Raw genomic sequence first — 20,893 nt, 5'->3', positions numbered from 1 at the left:
TTGCTGAAGTTGAACCAAAATGAGCTTGTCATCTGGCTTCTGCAACTTTTAACATGAAAAATCCAATGAGGAGAAGAAAAGCAAAGCCAAAGAGTCCATCCCAAAATCCGACAAACAAGCAAAATGAACAAAAAGCATTGAATTCAATTCTTTCTGATTTTAGAAACTGCATTAAAGAAGGGGTGCACCGGTCCTGGAGATACTGCAATACCAGGTCAATGCGTGGAGTGGACAGAGCAAGCTCTTTTTCCATCTCCCTGTTCTAAAAATCCATTTAATATATGGTCCCCAGATAGGGGACGTATCAGATATTAAACTGATAAGAACAGATACTACACTTGATCTTAGCCAAAAGGCCGAGAAGCGATAACCAGAATTGGTTTCCGACTACGGTGCCACCCAAGGATTCTGAAAAGTCCATTTGTGGAGATGGCCACCTGGACTCCCGTTAAGAAGACATGCTGTCAACCTCTAGATCCCTCACATGCCTGCACTTTTCGGCTTGCTGCTGCTGCAATCCACGCGTTTTAGATCTGCATAACTCCACCTCTTTTAGCACAGTACCCTCAACCCCCGGCTGTTCCCACCCGCCTCAACACCGTTGGAAGGGAGGAGAACCAATTAAGGCGGGGGGGGGGGGGGGTGGAACGAGCAGCTGTCTACCCTTAGCAGGAGGGTTGCTGATTAATTACCTCTCCTGCTGCTGCTGCTGCTGGCTGTCCAGCAGCAGACTGAAGGTGGCTGCTGCTGTGCGCAGGTATATAAAGGCTCAGAGCCTATTATGACACGCGCAGCCAGCGTTCCATTGCCACATTCCGTCTACTGCAGGCGGGATACCTGGATGGCTGAATGTCACTGAGAAGCTCACAGAGACCGCCATAAGCAACAGTTTAAAAGAATGCCACAGACTAATCAACCAAACTTTTTGGGTTGGTTTCTCTTTTATAGTCTGCAGGCATTAAATGAAAGAAGTCAGTGTTCCAGCAGAGGGAGACAACGTTTCAGAAAAGGCATTGTAGCAAACCAAAAAAGAAATTTTAAGCGCAGCAGAGTAACCAGCTCACATACCTGTTAGCTCAGGTGAGTTTAAAAGGCTGCTGTTGATAACAAGGGCATTTGCTAAATAGATGGTGTGTGTGCAACAATATACTGAAAGGTCAATTATATTGTGCAGCTTATCTCACCACCTGTAGTTATTTAGGTGAAAGCTCCAAAATGCTTGCCTAATATGTCTGTTTATCCAAAAGGAAGTATAGAGGGAGAGCTAGATAGATAGCATTGCATTACATTACATTACATGGCAATGCAATGCACAGTTGCTGAAGTTGAACCAAAATGAGCTTGTCATCTGGCTTCTGCAACTTTTAACATGAAAAATCCAATGAGGAGAAGAAAAGCAAAGCCAAAGAGTCCATCCCAAAATCCGACAAACAAGCAAAATGAACAAAAAGCATTGAATTCAATTCTTTCTGATTTTAGAAACTGCATTAAAGAAGGGGTGCACCGGTCCTGGAGATACTGCAATACCAGGTCAATGCGTGGAGTGGACAGAGCAAGCTCTTTTTCCATCTCCCTGTTCTAAAAATCCATTTAATATATGGTCCCCAGATAGGGGACGTATCAGATATTAAACTGATAAGAACAGATACTACACTTGATCTTAGCCAAAAGGCCGAGAAGCGATAACCAGAATTGGTTTCCGACTACGGTGCCACCCAAGGATTCTGAAAAGTCCATTTGTGGAGATGGCCACCTGGACTCCCGTTAAGAAGACATGCTGTCAACCTCTAGATCCCTCACATGCCTGCACTTTTCGGCTTGCTGCTGCTGCAATCCACGCGTTTTAGATCTGCATAACTCCACCTCTTTTAGCACAGTACAATCAACCCCCGGCTGTTCCCACCCGCCTCAACACCGTTGGAAGGGAGGAGAACCAATTAAGGCGGGGGGGGGGGTGGAACGAGCAGCTGTCTACCCTTAGCAGGAGGGTTGCTGATTAATTACCTCTCCTGCTGCTGCTGCTGCTGGCTGTCCAGCAGCAGACTGAAGGTGGCTGCTGCTGTGCGCAGGTATATAAAGGCTCAGAGCCTATGATGACACGCGCAGCCAGCGTTCCATTGCCACATTCCGTCTACTGCAGGCGGGATACCTGGATGGCTGAATGTCACTGAGAAGCTCACAGAGACCGCCATAAGCAACAGTTTAAAAGAATGCCACAGACTAATCAACCAAACTTTTTGGGTTGGTTTCTCTTTTATAGTCTGCAGGTATTAAATGAAAGAAGTCAGTGTTCCAGCAGAGGGAGACAACGTTTCAGAAAAGGCATTGTAGCAAACCAAAAAAGAAATTTTAAGCGCAGCAGAGTAACCAGCTCACATACCTGTTAGCTCAGGTGAGTTTAAAAGGCTGCTGTTGATAACAAGGGCATTTGCTAAATAGATGGTGTGTGTGCAACAATATACTGAAAGGTCAATTATATTGTGCAACTTATCTCACCACCTGTAGTTATTTAGGTGAAAGCTCCAAAATGCTTGCCTAATATGTCTGTTTATCCAAAAGGAAGTATAGAGGGAGAGCTAGATAGATAGCATTGCATTACATTACATTACATGGCAATGCAATGCACAGTTGCTGAAGTTGAACCAAAATGAGCTTGTCATCTGGCTTCTGCAACTTTTAACATGAAAAATCCAATGAGGAGAAGAAAAGCAAAGCCAAAGAGTCCATCCCAAAATCCGACAAACAAGCAAAATGAACAAAAAGCATTGAATTCAATTCTTTCTGATTTTAGAAACTGCATTAAAGAAGGGGTGCACCGGTCCTGGAGATACTGCAATACCAGGTCAATGCGTGGAGTGGACAGAGCAAGCTCTTTTTCCATCTCCCTGTTCTAAAAATCCATTTAATATATGGTCCCCAGATAGGGGACGTATCAGATATTAAACTGATAAGAACAGATACTACACTTGATCTTAGCCAAAAGGCCGAGAAGCGATAACCAGAATTGGTTTCCGACTACGGTGCCACCCAAGGATTCTGAAAAGTCCATTTGTGGAGATGGCCACCTGGACTCCCGTTAAGAAGACATGCTGTCAACCTCTAGATCCCTCACATGCCTGCACTTTTCGGCTTGCTGCTGCTGCAATCCACGCGTTTTAGATCTGCATAACTCCACCTCTTTTAGCACAGTACCCTCAACCCCCGGCTGTTCCCACCCGCCTCAACACCGTTGGAAGGGAGGAGAACCAATTAAGGCGGGGGGGGGGGGTGGAACGAGCAGCTGTCTACCCTTAGCAGGAGGGTTGCTGATTAATTACCTCTCCTGCTGCTGCTGCTGCTGGCTGTCCAGCAGCAGACTGAAGGTGGCTGCTGCTGTGCGCAGGTATATAAAGGCTCAGAGCCTATTATGACACGCGCAGCCAGCGTTCCATTGCCACATTCCGTCTACTGCAGGCGGGATACCTGGATGGCTGAATGTCACTGAGAAGCTCACAGAGACCGCCATAAGCAACAGTTTAAAAGAATGCCACAGACTAATCAACCAAACTTTTTGGGTTGGTTTCTCTTTTATAGTCTGCAGGCATTAAATGAAAGAAGTCAGTGTTCCAGCAGAGGGAGACAACGTTTCAGAAAAGGCATTGTAGCAAACCAAAAAAGAAATTTTAAGCGCAGCAGAGTAACCAGCTCACATACCTGTTAGCTCAGGTGAGTTTAAAAGGCTGCTGTTGATAACAAGGGCATTTGCTAAATAGATGGTGTGTGTGCAACAATATACTGAAAGGTCAATTATATTGTGCAGCTTATCTCACCACCTGTAGTTATTTAGGTGAAAGCTCCAAAATGCTTGCCTAATATGTCTGTTTATCCAAAAGGAAGTATAGAGGGAGAGCTAGATAGATAGCATTGCATTACATTACATTACATGGCAATGCAATGCACAGTTGCTGAAGTTGAACCAAAATGAGCTTGTCATCTGGCTTCTGCAACTTTTAACATGAAAAATCCAATGAGGAGAAGAAAAGCAAAGCCAAAGAGTCCATCCCAAAATCCGACAAACAAGCAAAATGAACAAAAAGCATTGAATTCAATTCTTTCTGATTTTAGAAACTGCATTAAAGAAGGGGTGCACCGGTCCTGGAGATACTGCAATACCAGGTCAATGCGTGGAGTGGACAGAGCAAGCTCTTTTTCCATCTCCCTGTTCTAAAAATCCATTTAATATATGGTCCCCAGATAGGGGACGTATCAGATATTAAACTGATAAGAACAGATACTACACTTGATCTTAGCCAAAAGGCCGAGAAGCGATAACCAGAATTGGTTTCCGACTACGGTGCCACCCAAGGATTCTGAAAAGTCCATTTGTGGAGATGGCCACCTGGACTCCCGTTAAGAAGACATGCTGTCAACCTCTAGATCCCTCACATGCCTGCACTTTTCGGCTTGCTGCTGCTGCAATCCACGCGTTTTAGATCTGCATAACTCCACCTCTTTTAGCACAGTACCCTCAACCCCCGGCTGTTCCCACCCGCCTCAACACCGTTGGAAGGGAGGAGAACCAATTAAGGCGGGGGGGGGGGGGTGGAACGAGCAGCTGTCTACCCTTAGCAGGAGGGTTGCTGATTAATTACCTCTCCTGCTGCTGCTGCTGGCTGTCCAGCAGCAGACTGAAGGTGGCTGCTGCTGTGCGCAGGTATATAAAGGCTCAGAGCCTATTATGACACGCGCAGCCAGCGTTCCATTGCCACATTCCGTCTACTGCAGGCAGGATACCTGGATGGCTGAATGTCACTGAGAAGCTCACAGAGACCGCCATAAGCAACAGTTTAAAAGAATGCCACAGACTAATCAACCAAACTTTTTGGGTTGGTTTCTCTTTTATAGTCTGCAGGCATTAAATGAAAGAAGTCAGTGTTCCAGCAGAGGGAGACAACGTTTCAGAAAAGGCATTGTAGCAAACCAAAAAATAAATTTTAAGCACAGCAGAGTAACCAGCTCACATACCTGTTAGCTCAGGTGAGTTTAAAAGGCTGCTGTTGATAACAAGGGCATTTGCTAAATAGATGGTGTGTGTGCAACAATATACTGAAAGGTCAATTATATTGTGCAGCTTATCTCACCACCTGTAGTTATTTAGGTGAAAGCTCCAAAATGCTTGCCTAATATGTCTGTTTATCCAAAAGGAAGTATAGAGGGAGAGCTAGATAGATAGCATTGCATTACATTACATTACATGGCAATGCAATGCACAGTTGCTGAAGTTGAACCAAAATGAGCTTGTCATCTGGCTTCTGCAACTTTTAACATGAAAAATCCATTGAGGAGAAGAAAAGCAAAGCCAAAGAGTCCATCCCAAAATCCGACAAACAAGCAAAATGAACAAAAAGCATTGAATTCAATTCTTTCTGATTTTAGAAACTGCATTAAAGAAGGGGTGCACCGGTCCTGGAGATACTGCAATACCAGGTCAATGCGTGGAGTGGACAGAGCAAGCTCTTTTTCCATCTCCCTGTTCTAAAAATCCATTTAAATATGGTCCCCAGATAGGGGACGTATCAGATATTAAACTGATAAGAACAGATACTACACTTGATCTTAGCCAAAAGGCCGAGAAGCGATAACCAGAATTGGTTTCCGACTACGGTGCCACCCAAGGATTCTGAAAAGTCCATTTGTGGAGATGGCCACCTGGACTCCCGTTAAGAAGACATGCTGTCAACCTCTAGATCCCTCACATGCCTGCACTTTTCGGCTTGCTGCTGCTGCAATCCACGCGTTTTAGATCTGCATAACTCCACCTCTTTTAGCACAGTACCCTCAACCCCCGGCTGTTCCCACCCGCCTCAACACCGTTGGAAGGGAGGAGAACCAATTAAGGCGGGGGGGGGTGGAACGAGCAGCTGTCTACCCTTAGCAGGAGGGTTGCTGATTAATTACCTCTCCTGCTGCTGCTGCTGCTGGCTGTCCAGCAGCAGACTGAAGGTGGCTGCTGCTGTGCGCAGGTATATAAAGGCTCAGAGCCTATTATGACACGCGCAGCCAGCGTTCCATTGCCACATTCCGTCTACTGCAGGCGGGATACCTGGATGGCTGAATGTCACTGAGAAGCTGACAGAGACCGCCATAAGCAACAGTTTAAAAGAATGCCACAGACTAATCAACCAAACTTTTTGGGTTGGTTTCTCTTTTATAGTCTGCAGGCATTAAATGAAAGAAGTCAGTGTTCCAGCAGAGGGAGACAACGTTTCAGAAAAGGCATTGTAGCAAACCAAAAAAGAAATTTTAAGCGCAGCAGAGTAACCAGCTCACATACCTGTTAGCTCAGGTGAGTTTAAAAAGCTGCTGTTGATAACAAGGGCATTTGCTAAATAGATGGTGTGTGTGCAACAATATACTGAAAGGTCAATTATATTGTGCAGCTTATCTCACCACCTGTAGTTATTTAGGTGAAAGCTCCAAAATGCTTGCCTAATATGTCTGTTTATCCAAAAGGAAGTATAGAGGGAGAGCTAGATAGATAGCATTGCATTACATTACATTACATGGCAATGCAATGCACAGTTGCTGAAGTTGAACCAAAATGAGCTTGTCATCTGGCTTCTGCAACTTTTAACATGAAAAATCCAATGAGGAGAAGAAAAGCAAAGCCAAAGAGTCCATCCCAAAATCCGACAAACAAGCAAAATGAACAAAAAGCATTGAATTCAATTCTTTCTGATTTTAGAAACTGCATTAAAGAAGGGGTGCACCGGTCCTGGAGATACTGCAATACCAGGTCAATGCGTGGAGTGGACAGAGCAAGCTCTTTTTCCATCTCCCTGTTCTAAAAATCCATTTAATATATGGTCCCCAGATAGGGGACGTATCAGATATTAAACTGATAAGAACAGATACTACACTTGATCTTAGCCAAAAGGCCGAGAAGCGATAACCAGAATTGGTTTCCGACTACGGTGCCACCCAAGGATTCTGAAAAGTCCATTTGTGGAGATGGCCACCTGGACTCCCGTTAAGAAGACATGCTGTCAACCTCTAGATCCCTCACATGCCTGCACTTTTCGGCTTGCTGCTGCTGCAATCCACGCGTTTTAGATCTGCATAACTCCACCTCTTTTAGCACAGTACCCTCAACCCCCGGCTGTTCCCACCCGCCTCAACACCGTTGGAAGGGAGGAGAACCAATTAAGGCGGGGGGGGGGGGGGTGGAACGAGCAGCTGTCTACCCTTAGCAGGAGGGTTGCTGATTAATTACCTCTCCTGCTGCTGCTGCTGGCTGTCCAGCAGCAGACTGAAGGTGGCTGCTGCTGTGCGCAGGTATATAAAGGCTCAGAGCCTATTATGACACGCGCAGCCAGCGTTCCATTGCCACATTCCGTCTACTGCAGGCAGGATACCTGGATGGCTGAATGTCACTGAGAAGCTCACAGAGACCGCCATAAGCAACAGTTTAAAAGAATGCCACAGACTAATCAACCAAACTTTTTGGGTTGGTTTCTCTTTTATAGTCTGCAGGCATTAAATGAAAGAAGTCAGTGCTCCAGCAGAGGGAGACAACGTTTCAGAAAAGGCATTGTAGCAAACCAAAAAATAAATTTTAAGCACAGCAGAGTAACCAGCTCACATACCTGTTAGCTCAGGTGAGTTTAAAAGGCTGCTGTTGATAACAAGGGCATTTGCTAAATAGATGGTGTGTGTGCAACAATATACTGAAAGGTCAATTATATTGTGCAGCTTATCTCACCACCTGTAGTTATTTAGGTGAAAGCTCCAAAATGCTTGCCTAATATGTCTGTTTATCCAAAAGGAAGTATAGAGGGAGAGCTAGATAGATAGCATTGCATTACATTACATTACATGGCAATGCAATGCACAGTTGCTGAAGTTGAACCAAAATGAGCTTGTCATCTGGCTTCTGCAACTTTTAACATGAAAAATCCAATGAGGAGAAGAAAAGCAAAGCCAAAGAGTCCATCCCAAAATCCGACAAACAAGCAAAATGAACAAAAAGCATTGAATTCAATTCTTTCTGATTTTAGAAACTGCATTAAAGAAGGGGTGCACCGGTCCTGGAGATACTGCAATACCAGGTCAATGCGTGGAGTGGACAGAGCAAGCTCTTTTTCCATCTCCCTGTTCTAAAAATCCATTTAAATATGGTCCCCAGATAGGGGACGTATCAGATATTAAACTGATAAGAACAGATACTACACTTGATCTTAGCCAAAAGGCCGAGAAGCAATAACCAGAATTGGTTTCCGACTACGGTGCCACCCAAGGATTCTGAAAAGTCCATTTGTGGAGATGGCCACCTGGACTCCCGTTAAGAAGACATGCTGTCAACCTCTAGATCCCTCACATGCCTGCACTTTTCGGCTTGCTGCTGCTGCAATCCACGCGTTTTAGATCTGCATAACTCCACCTCTTTTAGCACAGTACCCTCAACCCCCGGCTGTTCCCACCCGCCTCAACACCGTTGGAAGGGAGGAGAACCAATTAAGGCGGGGGGGGGTGGAACGAGCAGCTGTCTACCCTTAGCAGGAGGGTTGCTGATTAATTACCTCTCCTGCTGCTGCTGCTGCTGGCTGTCCAGCAGCAGACTGAAGGTGGCTGCTGCTGTGCGCAGGTATATAAAGGCTCAGAGCCTATTTTGACACGCGCAGCCAGCGTTCCATTGCCACATTCCGTCTACTGCAGGCGGGATACCTGGATGGCTGAATGTCACTGAGAAGCTGACAGAGACCGCCATAAGCAACAGTTTAAAAGAATGCCACAGACTAATCAACCAAACTTTTTGGGTTGGTTTCTCTTTTATAGTCTGCAGGCATTAAATGAAAGAAGTCAGTGTTCCAGCAGAGGGAGACAACGTTTCAGAAAAGGCATTGTAGCAAACCAAAAAAGAAATTTTAAGCGCAGCAGAGTAACCAGCTCACATACCTGTTAGCTCAGGTGAGTTTAAAAAGCTGCTGTTGATAACAAGGGCATTTGCTAAATAGATGGTGTGTGTGCAACAATATACTGAAAGGTCAATTATATTGTGCAGCTTATCTCACCACCTGTAGTTATTTAGGTGAAAGCTCCAAAATGCTTGCCTAATATGTCTGTTTATCCAAAAGGAAGTATAGAGGGAGAGCTAGATAGATAGCATTGCATTACATTACATTACATGGCAATGCAATGCACAGTTGCTGAAGTTGAACCAAAATGAGCTTGTCATCTGGCTTCTGCAACTTTTAACATGAAAAATCCAATGAGGAGAAGAAAAGCAAAGCCAAAGAGTCCATCCCAAAATCCGACAAACAAGCAAAATGAACAAAAAGCATTGAATTCAATTCTTTCTGATTTTAGAAACTGCATTAAAGAAGGGGTGCACCGGTCCTGGAGATACTGCAATACCAGGTCAATGCGTGGAGTGGACAGAGCAAGCTCTTTTTCCATCTCCCTGTTCTAAAAATCCATTTAATATATGGTCCCCAGATAGGGGACGTATCAGATATTAAACTGATAAGAACAGATACTACACTTGATCTTAGCCAAAAGGCCGAGAAGCGATAACCAGAATTGGTTTCCGACTACGGTGCCACCCAAGGATTCTGAAAAGTCCATTTGTGGAGATGGCCACCTGGACTCCCGTTAAGAAGACATGCTGTCAACCTCTAGATCCCTCACATGCCTGCACTTTTCGGCTTGCTGCTGCTGCAATCCACGCGTTTTAGATCTGCATAACTCCACCTCTTTTAGCACAGTACCCTCAACCCCCGGCTGTTCCCACCCGCCTCAACACCGTTGGAAGGGAGGAGAACCAATTAAGGCGGGGGGGGGTGGAACGAGCAGCTGTCTACCCTTAGCAGGAGGGTTGCTGATTAATTACCTCTCCTGCTGCTGCTGCTGCTGGCTGTCCAGCAGCAGACTGAAGGTGGCTGCTGCTGTGCGCAGGTATATAAAGGCTCAGAGCCTATTATGACACGCGCAGCCAGCGTTCCATTGCCACATTCCGTCTACTGCAGGCGGGATACCTGGATGGCTGAATGTCACTGAGAAGCTCACAGAGACCGCCATAAGCAACAGTTTAAAAGAATGCCACAGACTAATCAACCAAACTTTTTGGGTTGGTTTCTCTTTTATAGTCTGCAGGCATTAAATGAAAGAAGTCAGTGTTCCAGCAGAGGGAGACAACGTTTCAGAAAAGGCATTGTAGCAAACCAAAAAAGAAATTTTAAGCGCAGCAGAGTAACCAGCTCACATACCTGTTAGCTCAGGTGAGTTTAAAAGGCTGCTGTTGATAACAAGGGCATTTGCTAAATAGATGGTGTGTGTGCAACAATATACTGAAAGGTCAATTATATTGTGCAGCTTATCTCACCACCTGTAGTTATTTAGGTGAAAGCTCCAAAATGCTTGCCTAATATGTCTGTTTATCCAAAAGGAAGTATAGAGGGAGAGCTAGATAGATAGCATTGCATTACATTACATTACATGGCAATGCAATGCACAGTTGCTGAAGTTGAACCAAAATGAGCTTGTCATCTGGCTTCTGCAACTTTTAACATGAAAAATCCAATGAGGAGAAGAAAAGCAAAGCCAAAGAGTCCATCCCAAAATCCGACAAACAAGCAAAATGAACAAAAAGCATTGAATTCAATTCTTTCTGATTTTAGAAACTGCATTAAAGAAGGGGTGCACCGGTCCTGGAGATACTGCAATACCAGGTCAATGCGTGGAGTGGACAGAGCAAGCTCTTTTTCCATCTCCCTGTTCTAAACATCCATTTAATATATGGTCCCCAGATAGGGGACGTATCAGATATTAAACTGATAAGAACAGATACTACACTTGATCTTAGCCAAAAGGCCGAGAAGCGATAACCAGAATTGGTTTCCGACTACGGTGCCACCCAAGGATTCTGAAAAGTCCATTTGTGGAGATGGCCACCTGGACTCCCGTTAAGAAGACATGCTGTCAACCTCTAGATCCCTCACATGCCTGCACTTTTCGGCTTGCTGCTGCTGCAATCCACGCGTTTTAGATCTGCATAACTCCACCTCTTTTAGCACAGTACCCTCAACCCCCGGCTGTTCCCACCCGCCTCAACACCGTTGGAAGGGAGGAGAACCAATTAAGGCGGGGGGGGGGGTGGAACGAGCAGCTGTCTACCCTTAGCAGGAGGGTTGCTGATTAATTACCTCTCCTGCTGCTGCTGCTGCTGGCTGTCCAGCAGCAGACTGAAGGTGGCTGCTGCTGTGCGCAGGTATATAAAGGCTCAGAGCCTATTATGACACGCGCAGCCAGCGTTCCATTGCCACATTCCGTCTACTGCAGGCGGGATACCTGGATGGCTGAATGTCACTGAGAAGCTCACAGAGACCGCCATAAGCAACAGTTTAAAAGAATGCCACAGACTAATCAACCAAACTTTTTGGGTTGGTTTCTCTTTTATAGTCTGCAGGCATTAAATGAAAGAAGTCAGTGTTCCAGCAGAGGGAGACAACGTTTCAGAAAAGGCATTGTAGCAAACCAAAAAAGAAATTTTAAGCGCAGCAGAGTAACCAGCTCACATACCTGTTAGCTCAGGTGAGTTTAAAAGGCTGCTGTTGATAACAAGGGCATTTGCTAAATAGATGGTGTGTGTGCAACAATATACTGAAAGGTCAATTATATTGTGCAGCTTATCTCACCACCTGTAGTTATTTAGGTGAAAGCTCCAAAATGCTTGCCTAATATGTCTGTTTATCCAAAAGGAAGTATAGAGGGAGAGCTAGATAGATAGCATTGCATTACATTACATTACATGGCAATGCAATGCACAGTTGCTGAAGTTGAACCAAAATGAGCTTGTCATCTGGCTTCTGCAACTTTTAACATGAAAAATCCAATGAGGAGAAGAAAAGCAAAGCCAAAGAGTCTATCCCAAAATCCGACAAACAAGCAAAATGAACAAAAAGCATTGAATTCAATTCTTTCTGATTTTAGAAACTGCATTAAAGAAGGGGTGCACCGGTCCTGGAGATACTGCAATACCAGGTCAATGCGTGGAGTGGACAGAGCAAGCTCTTTTTCCATCTCCCTGTTCTAAAAATCCATTTAATATATGGTCCCCAGATAGGGGACGTATCAGATATTAAACTGATAAGAACAGATACTACACTTGATCTTAGCCAAAAGGCCGAGAAGCGATAACCAGAATTGGTTTCCGACTACGGTGCCACCCAAGGATTCTGAAAAGTCCATTTGTGGAGATGGCCACCTGGACTCCCGTTAAGAAGACATGCTGTCAACCTCTAGATCCCTTACATGCCTGCACTTTTCGGCTTGCTGCTGCTGCAATCCACGCGTTTTAGATCTGCATAACTCCACCTCTTTTAGCACAGTACCCTCAACCCCCGGCTGTTCCCACCCGCCTCAACACCGTTGGAAGGGAGGAGAACCAATTAAGGCGGGGGGGGGGTGGAACGAGCAGCTGTCTACCCTTAGCAGGAGGGTTGCTGATTAATTACCTCTCCTGCTGCTGCTGCTGCTGGCTGTCCAGCAGCAGACTGAAGGTGGCTGCTGCTGTGCGCAGGTATATAAAGGCTCAGAGCCTATTATGACACGCGCAGCCAGCGTTCCATTGCCACATTCCGTCTACTGCAGGCGGGATACCTGGATGGCTGAATGTCACTGAGAAGCTCACAGAGACCGCCATAAGCAACAGTTTAAAAGAATGCCACAGACTAATCAACCAAACTTTTTGGGTTGGTTTCTCTTTTATAGTCTGCAGGCATTAAATGAAAGAAGTCAGTGTTCCAGCAGAGGGAGACAACGTTTCAGAAAAGGCATTGTAGCAAACCAAAAAAGAAATTTTAAGCGCAGCAGAGTAACCAGCTCACATACCTGTTAGCTCAGGTGAGTTTAAAAGGCTGCTGTTGATAACAAGGGCATTTGCTAAATAGATGGTGTGTGTGCAACAATATACTGAAAGGTCAATTATATTGTGCAGCTTATCTCACCACCTGTAGTTATTTAGGTGAAAGCTCCAAAATGCTTGCCTAATATGTCTGTTTATCCAAAAGGAAGTATAGAGGGAGAGCTAGATAGATAGCATTGCATTACATTACATTACATGGCAATGCAATGCACAGTTGCTGAAGTTGAACCAAAATGAGCTTGTCATCTGGCTTCTGCAACTTTTAACATGAAAAATCCAATGAGGAGAAGAAAAGCAAAGCCAAAGAGTCCATCCCAAAATCCGACAAACAAGCAAAATGAACAAAAAGCATTGAATTCAATTCTTTCTGATTTTAGAAACTGCATTAAAGAAGGGGTGCACCGGTCCTGGAGATACTGCAATACCAGGTCAATGCGTGGAGTGGACAGAGCAAGCTCTTTTTCCATCTCCCTGTTCTAAAAATCCATTTAATATATGGTCCCCAGATAGGGGACGTATCAGATATTAAACTGATAAGAACAGATACTACACTTGATCTTAGCCAAAAGGCCGAGAAGCGATAACCAGAATTGGTTTCCGACTACGGTGCCACCCAAGGATTCTGAAAAGTCCATTTGTGGAGATGGCCACCTGGACTCCCGTTAAGAAGACATGCTGTCAACCTCTAGATCCCTCACATGCCTGCACTTTTCGGCTTGCTGCTGCTGCAATCCACGCGTTTTAGATCTGCATAACTCCACCTCTTTTAGCACAGTACCCTCAACCCCCGGCTGTTCCCACCCGCCTCAACACCGTTGGAAGGGAGGAGAACCAATTAAGGCGGGGGGGGGGGGGTGGAACGAGCAGCTGTCTACCCTTAGCAGGAGGGTTGCTGATTAATTACCTCTCCTGCTGCTGCTGCTGGCTGTCCAGCAGCAGACTGAAGGTGGCTGCTGCTGTGCGCAGGTATATAAAGGCTCAGAGCCTATTATGACACGCGCAGCCAGCGTTCCATTGCCACATTCCGTCTACTGCAGGCGGGATACCTGGATGGCTGAATGTCACTGAGAAGCTCACAGAGACCGCCATAAGCAACAGTTTAAAAGAATGCCACAGACTAATCAACCAAACTTTTTGGGTTGGTTTCTCTTTTATAGTCTGCAGGCATTAAATGAAAGAAGTCAGTGTTCCAGCAGAGGGAGACAACGTTTCAGAAAAGGCATTGTAGCAAACCAAAAAAGAAATTTTAAGCGCAGCAGAGTAACCAGCTCACATACCTGTTAGCTCAGGTGAGTTTAAAAGGCTGCTGTTGATAACAAGGGCATTTGCTAAATAGATGGTGTGTGTGCAACAATATACTGAAAGGTCAATTATATTGTGCAGCTTATCTCACCACCTGTAGTTATTTAGGTGAAAGCTCCAAAATGCTTGCCTAATATGTCTGTTTATCCAAAAGGAAGTATAGAGGGAGAGCTAGATAGATAGCATTGCATTACATTACATTACATGGCAATGCAATGCACAGTTGCTGAAGTTGAACCAAAATGAGCTTGTCATCTGGCTTCTGCAACTTTTAACATGAAAAATCCAATGAGGAGAAGAAAAGCAAAGCCAAAGAGTCCATCCCAAAATCCGACAAACAAGCAAAATGAACAAAAAGCATTGAATTCAATTCTTTCTGATTTTAGAAACTGCATTAAAGAAGGGGTGCACCGGTCCTGGAGATACTGCAATACCAGGTCTATGCGTGGAGTGGACAGAGCAAGCTCTTTTTCCATCTCCCTGTTCTAAAAATCCATTTAATATATGGTCCCCAGATAGGGGACGTATCAGATATTAAACTGATAAGAACAGATACTACACTTGATCTTAGCCAAAAGGCCGAGAAGCGATAACCAGAATTGGTTTCCGACTACGGTGCCACCCAAGGATTCTGAAAAGTCCATTTGTGGAGATGGCCACCTGGACTCCCGTTAAGAAGACATGCTGTCAACCTCTAGATCCCTCACATGCCTGCACTTTTCGGCTTGCTGCTGCTGCAATCCACGCGTTTTAGATCTGCATAACTCCACCTCTTTTAGCACAGTACCCTCAACCCCCGGCTGTTCCCACCCGCCTCAACACCGTTGGAAGGGAGGAGAACCAATTAAGGCGGGGGGGGGGGGTGGAACGAGCAGCTGTCTACCCTTAGCAGGAGGGTTGCTGATTAATTACCTCTCCTGCTGCTGCTGCTGCTGGCTGTCCAGCAGCAGACTGAAGGTGGCTGCTGCTGTGCGCAGGTATATAAAGGCTCAGAGCCTATTATGACACGCGCAGCCAGCGTTCCATTGCCACATTCCGTCTACTGCAGGCGGGATACCTGGATGGCTGAATGTCACTGAGAAGCTCACAGAGACCGCCATAAGCAACAGTTTAAAAGAATGCCACAGACTAATCAACCAAACTTTTTGGGTTGGTTTCTCTTTTATAGTCTGCAGGCATTAAATGAAAGAAGTCAGTGTTCCAGCAGAGGGAGACAACGTTTCAGAAAAGGCACTGTAGCAAACCAAAAAAGAAATTTTAAGCGCAGCAGAGTAACCAGCTCACATACCTGTTAGCTCAGGTGAGTTTAAAAGGCTGCTGTTGATAACAAGGGCATTTGCTAAATAGATGGTGTGTGTGCAACAATATACTGAAAGGTCAATTATATTGTGCAGCTTATCTCACCACCTGTAGTTATTTAGGTGAAAGCTCCAAAATGCTTGCCTAATATGTCTGTTTATCCAAAAGGAAGTATAGAGAGAGAGCTAGATAGATAGCATTGCATTACATTACATTACATGGCAATGCAATGCACAGTTGCTGAAGTTGAACCAAAATGAGCTTGTCATCTGGCTTCTGCAACTTTTAACATGAAAAATCCAATGAGGAGAAGAAAAGCAAAGCCAAAGAGTCCATCCCAAAATCCGACAAACAAGCAAAATGAACAAAAAGCATTGAATTCAATTCTTTCTGATTTTAGAAACTGCATTAAAGAAGGGGTGCACCGGTCCTGGAGATACTGCAATACCAGGTCAATGCGTGGAGTGGACAGAGCAAGCTCTTTTTCCATCTCCCTGTTCTAAAAATCCATTTAATATATGGTCCCCAGATAGGGGACGTATCAGATATTAAACTGATAAGAACAGATACTACACTTGATCTTAGCCAAAAGGCCGAGAAGCGATAACCAGAATTGGTTTCCGACTACGGTGCCACCCAAGGATTCTGAAAAGTCCATTTGTGGAGATGGTCACCTGGACTCCCGTTAAGAAGACATGCTGTCAACCTCTAGATCCCTCACATGCCTGCACTTTTCGGCTTGCTGCTGCTGCAATCCACGCGTTTTAGATCTGCATAACTCCACCTCTTTTAGCACAGTACCCTCAACCCCCGGCTGTTCCCACCCGCCTCAACACCGTTGGAAGGGAGGAGAACCAATTAAGGCGGGGGGGGGGGGCTGGAACGAGCAGCTGTCTACCCTTAGCAGGAGGGTTGCTGATTAATTACCTCTCCTGCTGCTGCTGCTGCTGGCTGTCCAGCAGCAGACTGAAGGTGGCTGCTGCTGTGCGCAGGTATATAAAGGCTCAGAGCCTATTATGACACGCGCAGCCAGCGTTCCATTGCCACATTCCGTCTACTGCAGGCGGGATACCTGGATGGCTGAATGTCACTGAGAAGCTCACAGAGACCGCCATAAGCAACAGTTTAAAAGAATGCCACAGACTAATCAACCAAACTTTTTGGGTTGGTTTCTCTTTTATAGTCTGCAGGCATTAAATGAAAGAAGTCAGTGTTCCAGCAGAGGGAGACAACGTTTCAGAAAAGGCATTGTAGCAAACCAAAAAAGAAATTTTAAGCGCAGCAGAGTAACCAGCTCACATACCTGTTAGCTCAGGTGAGTTTAAAAGGCTGCTGTTGATAACAAGGGCATTTGCTAAATAGATGGTGTGTGTGCAACAATATACTGAAAGGTCAATTATATTGTGCAGCTTATCTCACCACCTGTAGTTATTTAGGTGAAAGCTCCAAAATGCTTGCCTAATATGTCTGTTTATCCAAAAGGAAGTATAGAGGGAGAGCTAGATAGATAGCATTGCATTACATTACATTACATGGCAATGCAATGCACAGTTGCTGAAGTTGAACCAAAATGAGCTTGTCATCTGGCTTCTGCAACTTTTAACATGAAAAATCCAATGAGGAGAAGAAAAGCAAAGCCAAAGAGTCCATCCCAAAATCCGACAAACAAGCAAAATGAACAAAAAGCATTGAATTCAATTCTTTCTGATTTTAGAAACTGCATTAAAGAAGGGGTGCACCGGTCCTGGAGATACTGCAATACCAGGTCAATGCGTGGAGTGGACAGAGCAAGCTCTTTTTCCATCTCCCTGTTCTAAAAATCCATTTAATATATGGTCCCCAGATAGGGGACGTATCAGATATTAAACTGATAAGAACAGATACTACACTTGATCTTAGCCAAAAGGCCGAGAAGCGATAACCAGAATTGGTTTCCGACTACGGTGCCACCCAAGGATTCTGAAAAGTCCATTTGTGGAGATGGCCACCTGGACTCCCGTTAAGAAGACATGCTGTCAACCTCTAGATCCCTCACATGCCTGCACTTTTCGGCTTGCTGCTGCTGCAATCCACGCGTTTTAGATCTGCATAGCTCCACCTCCTTTAGCACAGTACCCTCAACCCCCAGCTGTTCCCACCCGCCTCAACACCGTTGGAAGGGAGGAGAACCAATTAAGGCGGGGGGGGGGTGGAACGAGCAGCTGTCTACCCTTAGCAGGAGGGTTGCTGATTAATTACCTCTCCTGCTGCTGCTGCTGGCTGTCCAGCAGCAGACTGAAGGTGGCTGCTGCTGTGCGCAGGTATATAAAGGCTTAGAGCCTATTATGACACGCGCAGCCAGCGTTCCATTGCCACATTCCGTCTACTGCAGGCGGGATACCTGGATGGCTGAATGTCACTGAGAAGCTCACAGAGACCGCCATAAGCAACAGTTTAAAAGAATGCCACAGACTAATCAACCAAACTTTTTGGGTTGGTTTCTCTTTTATAGTCTGCAGGCATTAAATGAAAGAAGTCAGTGTTCCAGCAGAGGGAGACAACGTTTCAGAAAAGGCATTGTAGCCAACCAAAAAAGAAATTTTAAGCGCAGCAGAGTAACCAGCTCACATACCTGTTAGCTCAGGTGAGTTTAAAAGGCTGCTGTTGATAACAAGGGCATTTGCTAAATAGATGGTGTGTGTGCAACAATATACTGAAAGGTCAATTATATTGTGCAGATTATCTCACCACCTGTAGTTATTTAGGTGAAAGCTCCAAAATGCTTGCCTAATATGTCTGTTTATCCAAAAGGAAGTATAGAGGGAGAGCTAGATAGATAGCATTGCATTACATTACATTACATGGCAATGCAATGCACAGTTGCTGAAGTTGAACCAAAATGAGCTTGTCATCTGGCTTCTGCAACTTTTAACATGAAAAATCCAATGAGGAGAAGAAAAGCAAAGCCAAAGAGTCCATCCCAAAATCCGACAAACAAGCAAAATGAACAAAAAGCATTGAATTCAATTCTTTCTGATTTTAGAAACTGCATTAAAGAAGGGGTGCACCGGTCCTGGAGATACTGCAATACCAGGTCAATGCGTGGAGTGGACAGAGCAAGCTCTTTTTCCATCTCCCTGTTCTAAAAATCCATTTAATATATGGTCCCCAGATAGGGGACGTATCAGATATTAAACTGATAAGAACAGATACTACACTTGATCTTAGCCAAAAGGCCGAGAAGCGATAACCAGAATTGGTTTCCGACTACGGTGCCACCCAAGGATTCTGAAAAGTCCATTTGTGGAGATGGCCACCTGGACTCCCGTTAAGAAGACATGCTGTCAACCTCTAGATCCCTCACATGCCTGCACTTTTCGGCTTGCTGCTGCTGCAATCCACGCGTTTTAGATCTGCATAGCTCCACCTCTTTTAGCACAGTACCCTCAACCCCCAGCTGTTCCCACCCGCCTCAACACCGTTGGAAGGGAGGAGAACCAATTAAGGCGGGGGGGGTGGAACGAGCAGCTGTCTACCCTTAGCAGGAGGGTTGCTGATTAATTACCTCTCCTGCTGCTGCTGCTGGCTGTCCAGCAGCAGACTGAAGGTGGCTGCTGCTGTGCGCAGGTATATAAAGGCTTAGAGCCTATTATGACACGCGCAGCCAGCGTTCCATTGCCACATTCCGTCTACTGCAGGCGGGATACCTGGATGGCTGAATGTCACTGAGAAGCTCACAGAGACCGCCATAAGCAACAGTTTAAAAGAATGCCACAGACTAATCAACCAAACTTTTTGGGTTGGTTTCTCTTTTATAGTCTGCAGGCATTAAATGAAAGAAGTCAGTGTTCCAGCAGAGGGAGACAACGTTTCAGAAAAGGCATTGTAGCAAACCAAAAAAGAAATTTTAAGCGCAGCAGAGTAACCAGCTCACATACCTGTTAGCTCAGGTGAGTTTAAAAGGCTGCTGTTGATAACAAGGGCATTTGCTAAATAGATGGTGTGTGTGCAACAATATACTGAAAGGTCAATTATATTGTGCAGCTTATCTCACCACCTGTAGTTATTTAGGTGAAAGCTCCAAAATGCTTGCCTAATATGTCTGTTTATCCAAAAGGAAGTATAGAGGGAGAGCTAGATAGATAGCATTGCATTACATTACATTACATGGCAATGCAATGCACAGTTGCTGAAGTTGAACCAAAATGAGCTTGTCATCTGGCTTCTGCAACTTTTAACATGAAAAATCCAATGAGGAGAAGAAAAGCAAAGCCAAAGAGTCCATCCCAAAATCCGACAAACAAGCAAAATGAACAAAAAGCATTGAATTCAATTCTTTCTGATTTTAGAAACTGCATTAAAGAAGGGGTGCACCGGTCCTGGAGATACTGCAATACCAGGTCAATGCGTGGAGTGGACAGAGCAAGCTCTTTTTCCATCTCCCTGTTCTAAAAATCCATTTAATATATGGTCCCCAGATAGGGGACGTATCAGATATTAAACTGATAAGAACAGATACTACACTTGATCTTAGCCAAAAGGCCGAGAAGCGATAACCAGAATTGGTTTCCGACTACGGTGCCACCCAAGGATTCTGAAAAGTCCATTTGTGGAGATGGCCACCTGGACTCCCGTTAAGAAGACATGCTGTCAACCTCTAGATCCCTCACATGCCTGCACTTTTCGGCTTGCTGCTGCTGCAATCCACGCGTTTTAGATCTGCATAACTCCACCTCTTTTAGCACAGTACCCTCAACCCCCGGCTGTTCCCACCCGCCTCAACACCGTTGGAAGGGAGGAGAACCAATTAAGGCGGGGGGGGGTGGAACGAGCAGCTGTCTACCCTTAGCAGGAGGGTTGCTGATTAATTACCTCTCCTGCTGCTGCTGCTGCTGGCTGTCCAGCAGCAGACTGAAGGTGGCTGCTGCTGTGCGCAGGTATATAAAGGCTCAGAGCCTATTATGACACGCGCAGCCAGCGTTCCATTGCCACATTCCGTCTACTGCAGGCGGGATACCTGGATGGCTGAATGTCACTGAGAAGCTCACAGAGACCGCCATAAGCAACAGTTTAAAAGAATGCCACAGACTAATCAACCAAACTTTTTGGGTTGGTTTCTCTTTTATAGTCTGCAGGCATTAAATGAAAGAAGTCAGTGTTCCAGCAGAGGGAGACAACGTTTCAGAAAAGGCATTGTAGCAAACCAAAAAAGAAATTTTAAGCGCAGCAGAGTAACCAGCTCACATACCTGTTAGCTCAGGTGAGTTTAAAAGGCTGCTGTTGATAACAAGGGCATTTGCTAAATAGATGGTGTGTGTGCAACAATATACTGAAAGGTCAATTATATTGTGCAGCTTATCTCACCACCTGTAGTTATTTAGGTGAAAGCTCCAAAATGCTTGCCTAATATGT

At 45.2% G+C, this 20,893-nt stretch overlaps 16 non-coding genes across 16 annotated transcripts; all 16 read right to left on the bottom strand.

The window, feature by feature from the left end:
• Nucleotides 1-177: 177 nt before the first annotated feature.
• LOC141199183 (U2 spliceosomal RNA) lies at nt 178-368 on the bottom strand. The gene has a single exon (XR_012270942.1). It is a non-coding gene; the product is annotated as a U2 spliceosomal RNA (small nuclear RNA).
• A 1,125-nt stretch (nt 369-1,493) lies between these two features.
• LOC141199182 (U2 spliceosomal RNA) lies at nt 1,494-1,684 on the bottom strand. Its single transcript, XR_012270941.1, has one exon. It is a non-coding gene; the product is annotated as a U2 spliceosomal RNA (small nuclear RNA).
• A 1,121-nt stretch (nt 1,685-2,805) lies between these two features.
• Nucleotides 2,806-2,996, bottom strand: LOC141199181 (U2 spliceosomal RNA). The gene has a single exon (XR_012270940.1). It is a non-coding gene; the product is annotated as a U2 spliceosomal RNA (small nuclear RNA).
• Nucleotides 2,997-4,118: 1,122 nt separating this feature from the next.
• Nucleotides 4,119-4,309, bottom strand: LOC141199180 (U2 spliceosomal RNA). The gene has a single exon (XR_012270939.1). It is a non-coding gene; the product is annotated as a U2 spliceosomal RNA (small nuclear RNA).
• A 1,120-nt stretch (nt 4,310-5,429) lies between these two features.
• LOC141200626 (U2 spliceosomal RNA) lies at nt 5,430-5,619 on the bottom strand. The gene has a single exon (XR_012272341.1). It is a non-coding gene; the product is annotated as a U2 spliceosomal RNA (small nuclear RNA).
• A 1,119-nt stretch (nt 5,620-6,738) lies between these two features.
• Nucleotides 6,739-6,929, bottom strand: LOC141199179 (U2 spliceosomal RNA). Its single transcript, XR_012270938.1, has one exon. It is a non-coding gene; the product is annotated as a U2 spliceosomal RNA (small nuclear RNA).
• A 1,121-nt stretch (nt 6,930-8,050) lies between these two features.
• Nucleotides 8,051-8,240, bottom strand: LOC141200673 (U2 spliceosomal RNA). Its single transcript, XR_012272386.1, has one exon. It is a non-coding gene; the product is annotated as a U2 spliceosomal RNA (small nuclear RNA).
• A 1,119-nt stretch (nt 8,241-9,359) lies between these two features.
• Nucleotides 9,360-9,550, bottom strand: LOC141199178 (U2 spliceosomal RNA). The gene has a single exon (XR_012270937.1). It is a non-coding gene; the product is annotated as a U2 spliceosomal RNA (small nuclear RNA).
• Nucleotides 9,551-10,669: 1,119 nt separating this feature from the next.
• On the bottom strand, nt 10,670-10,860 carry LOC141200555 (U2 spliceosomal RNA). Its single transcript, XR_012272273.1, has one exon. It is a non-coding gene; the product is annotated as a U2 spliceosomal RNA (small nuclear RNA).
• A 1,121-nt stretch (nt 10,861-11,981) lies between these two features.
• LOC141199176 (U2 spliceosomal RNA) lies at nt 11,982-12,172 on the bottom strand. Its single transcript, XR_012270935.1, has one exon. It is a non-coding gene; the product is annotated as a U2 spliceosomal RNA (small nuclear RNA).
• A 1,120-nt stretch (nt 12,173-13,292) lies between these two features.
• Nucleotides 13,293-13,483, bottom strand: LOC141199175 (U2 spliceosomal RNA). The gene has a single exon (XR_012270934.1). It is a non-coding gene; the product is annotated as a U2 spliceosomal RNA (small nuclear RNA).
• Nucleotides 13,484-14,603: 1,120 nt separating this feature from the next.
• Nucleotides 14,604-14,794, bottom strand: LOC141200443 (U2 spliceosomal RNA). Its single transcript, XR_012272164.1, has one exon. It is a non-coding gene; the product is annotated as a U2 spliceosomal RNA (small nuclear RNA).
• A 1,122-nt stretch (nt 14,795-15,916) lies between these two features.
• Nucleotides 15,917-16,107, bottom strand: LOC141199174 (U2 spliceosomal RNA). The gene has a single exon (XR_012270933.1). It is a non-coding gene; the product is annotated as a U2 spliceosomal RNA (small nuclear RNA).
• Nucleotides 16,108-17,230: 1,123 nt separating this feature from the next.
• Nucleotides 17,231-17,421, bottom strand: LOC141199173 (U2 spliceosomal RNA). Its single transcript, XR_012270932.1, has one exon. It is a non-coding gene; the product is annotated as a U2 spliceosomal RNA (small nuclear RNA).
• Nucleotides 17,422-18,538: 1,117 nt separating this feature from the next.
• LOC141199172 (U2 spliceosomal RNA) lies at nt 18,539-18,729 on the bottom strand. The gene has a single exon (XR_012270931.1). It is a non-coding gene; the product is annotated as a U2 spliceosomal RNA (small nuclear RNA).
• A 1,115-nt stretch (nt 18,730-19,844) lies between these two features.
• Nucleotides 19,845-20,035, bottom strand: LOC141199171 (U2 spliceosomal RNA). Its single transcript, XR_012270930.1, has one exon. It is a non-coding gene; the product is annotated as a U2 spliceosomal RNA (small nuclear RNA).
• Nucleotides 20,036-20,893: the final 858 nt, after the last annotated feature.

This window comes from Phyllobates terribilis, unplaced genomic scaffold (genome assembly GCF_046119375.1).
Source record: "Phyllobates terribilis strain yellow unplaced genomic scaffold, ASM4611937v1 Scaffold_108__1_contigs__length_5656254, whole genome shotgun sequence".
In the NCBI taxonomy this organism is placed as follows: Eukaryota; Metazoa; Chordata; class Amphibia; order Anura; family Dendrobatidae; genus Phyllobates; species Phyllobates terribilis.
The sequence above is the reverse complement of the archived record's forward strand: the minus strand, read 5'-3'. Positions and strand labels throughout refer to the sequence as shown.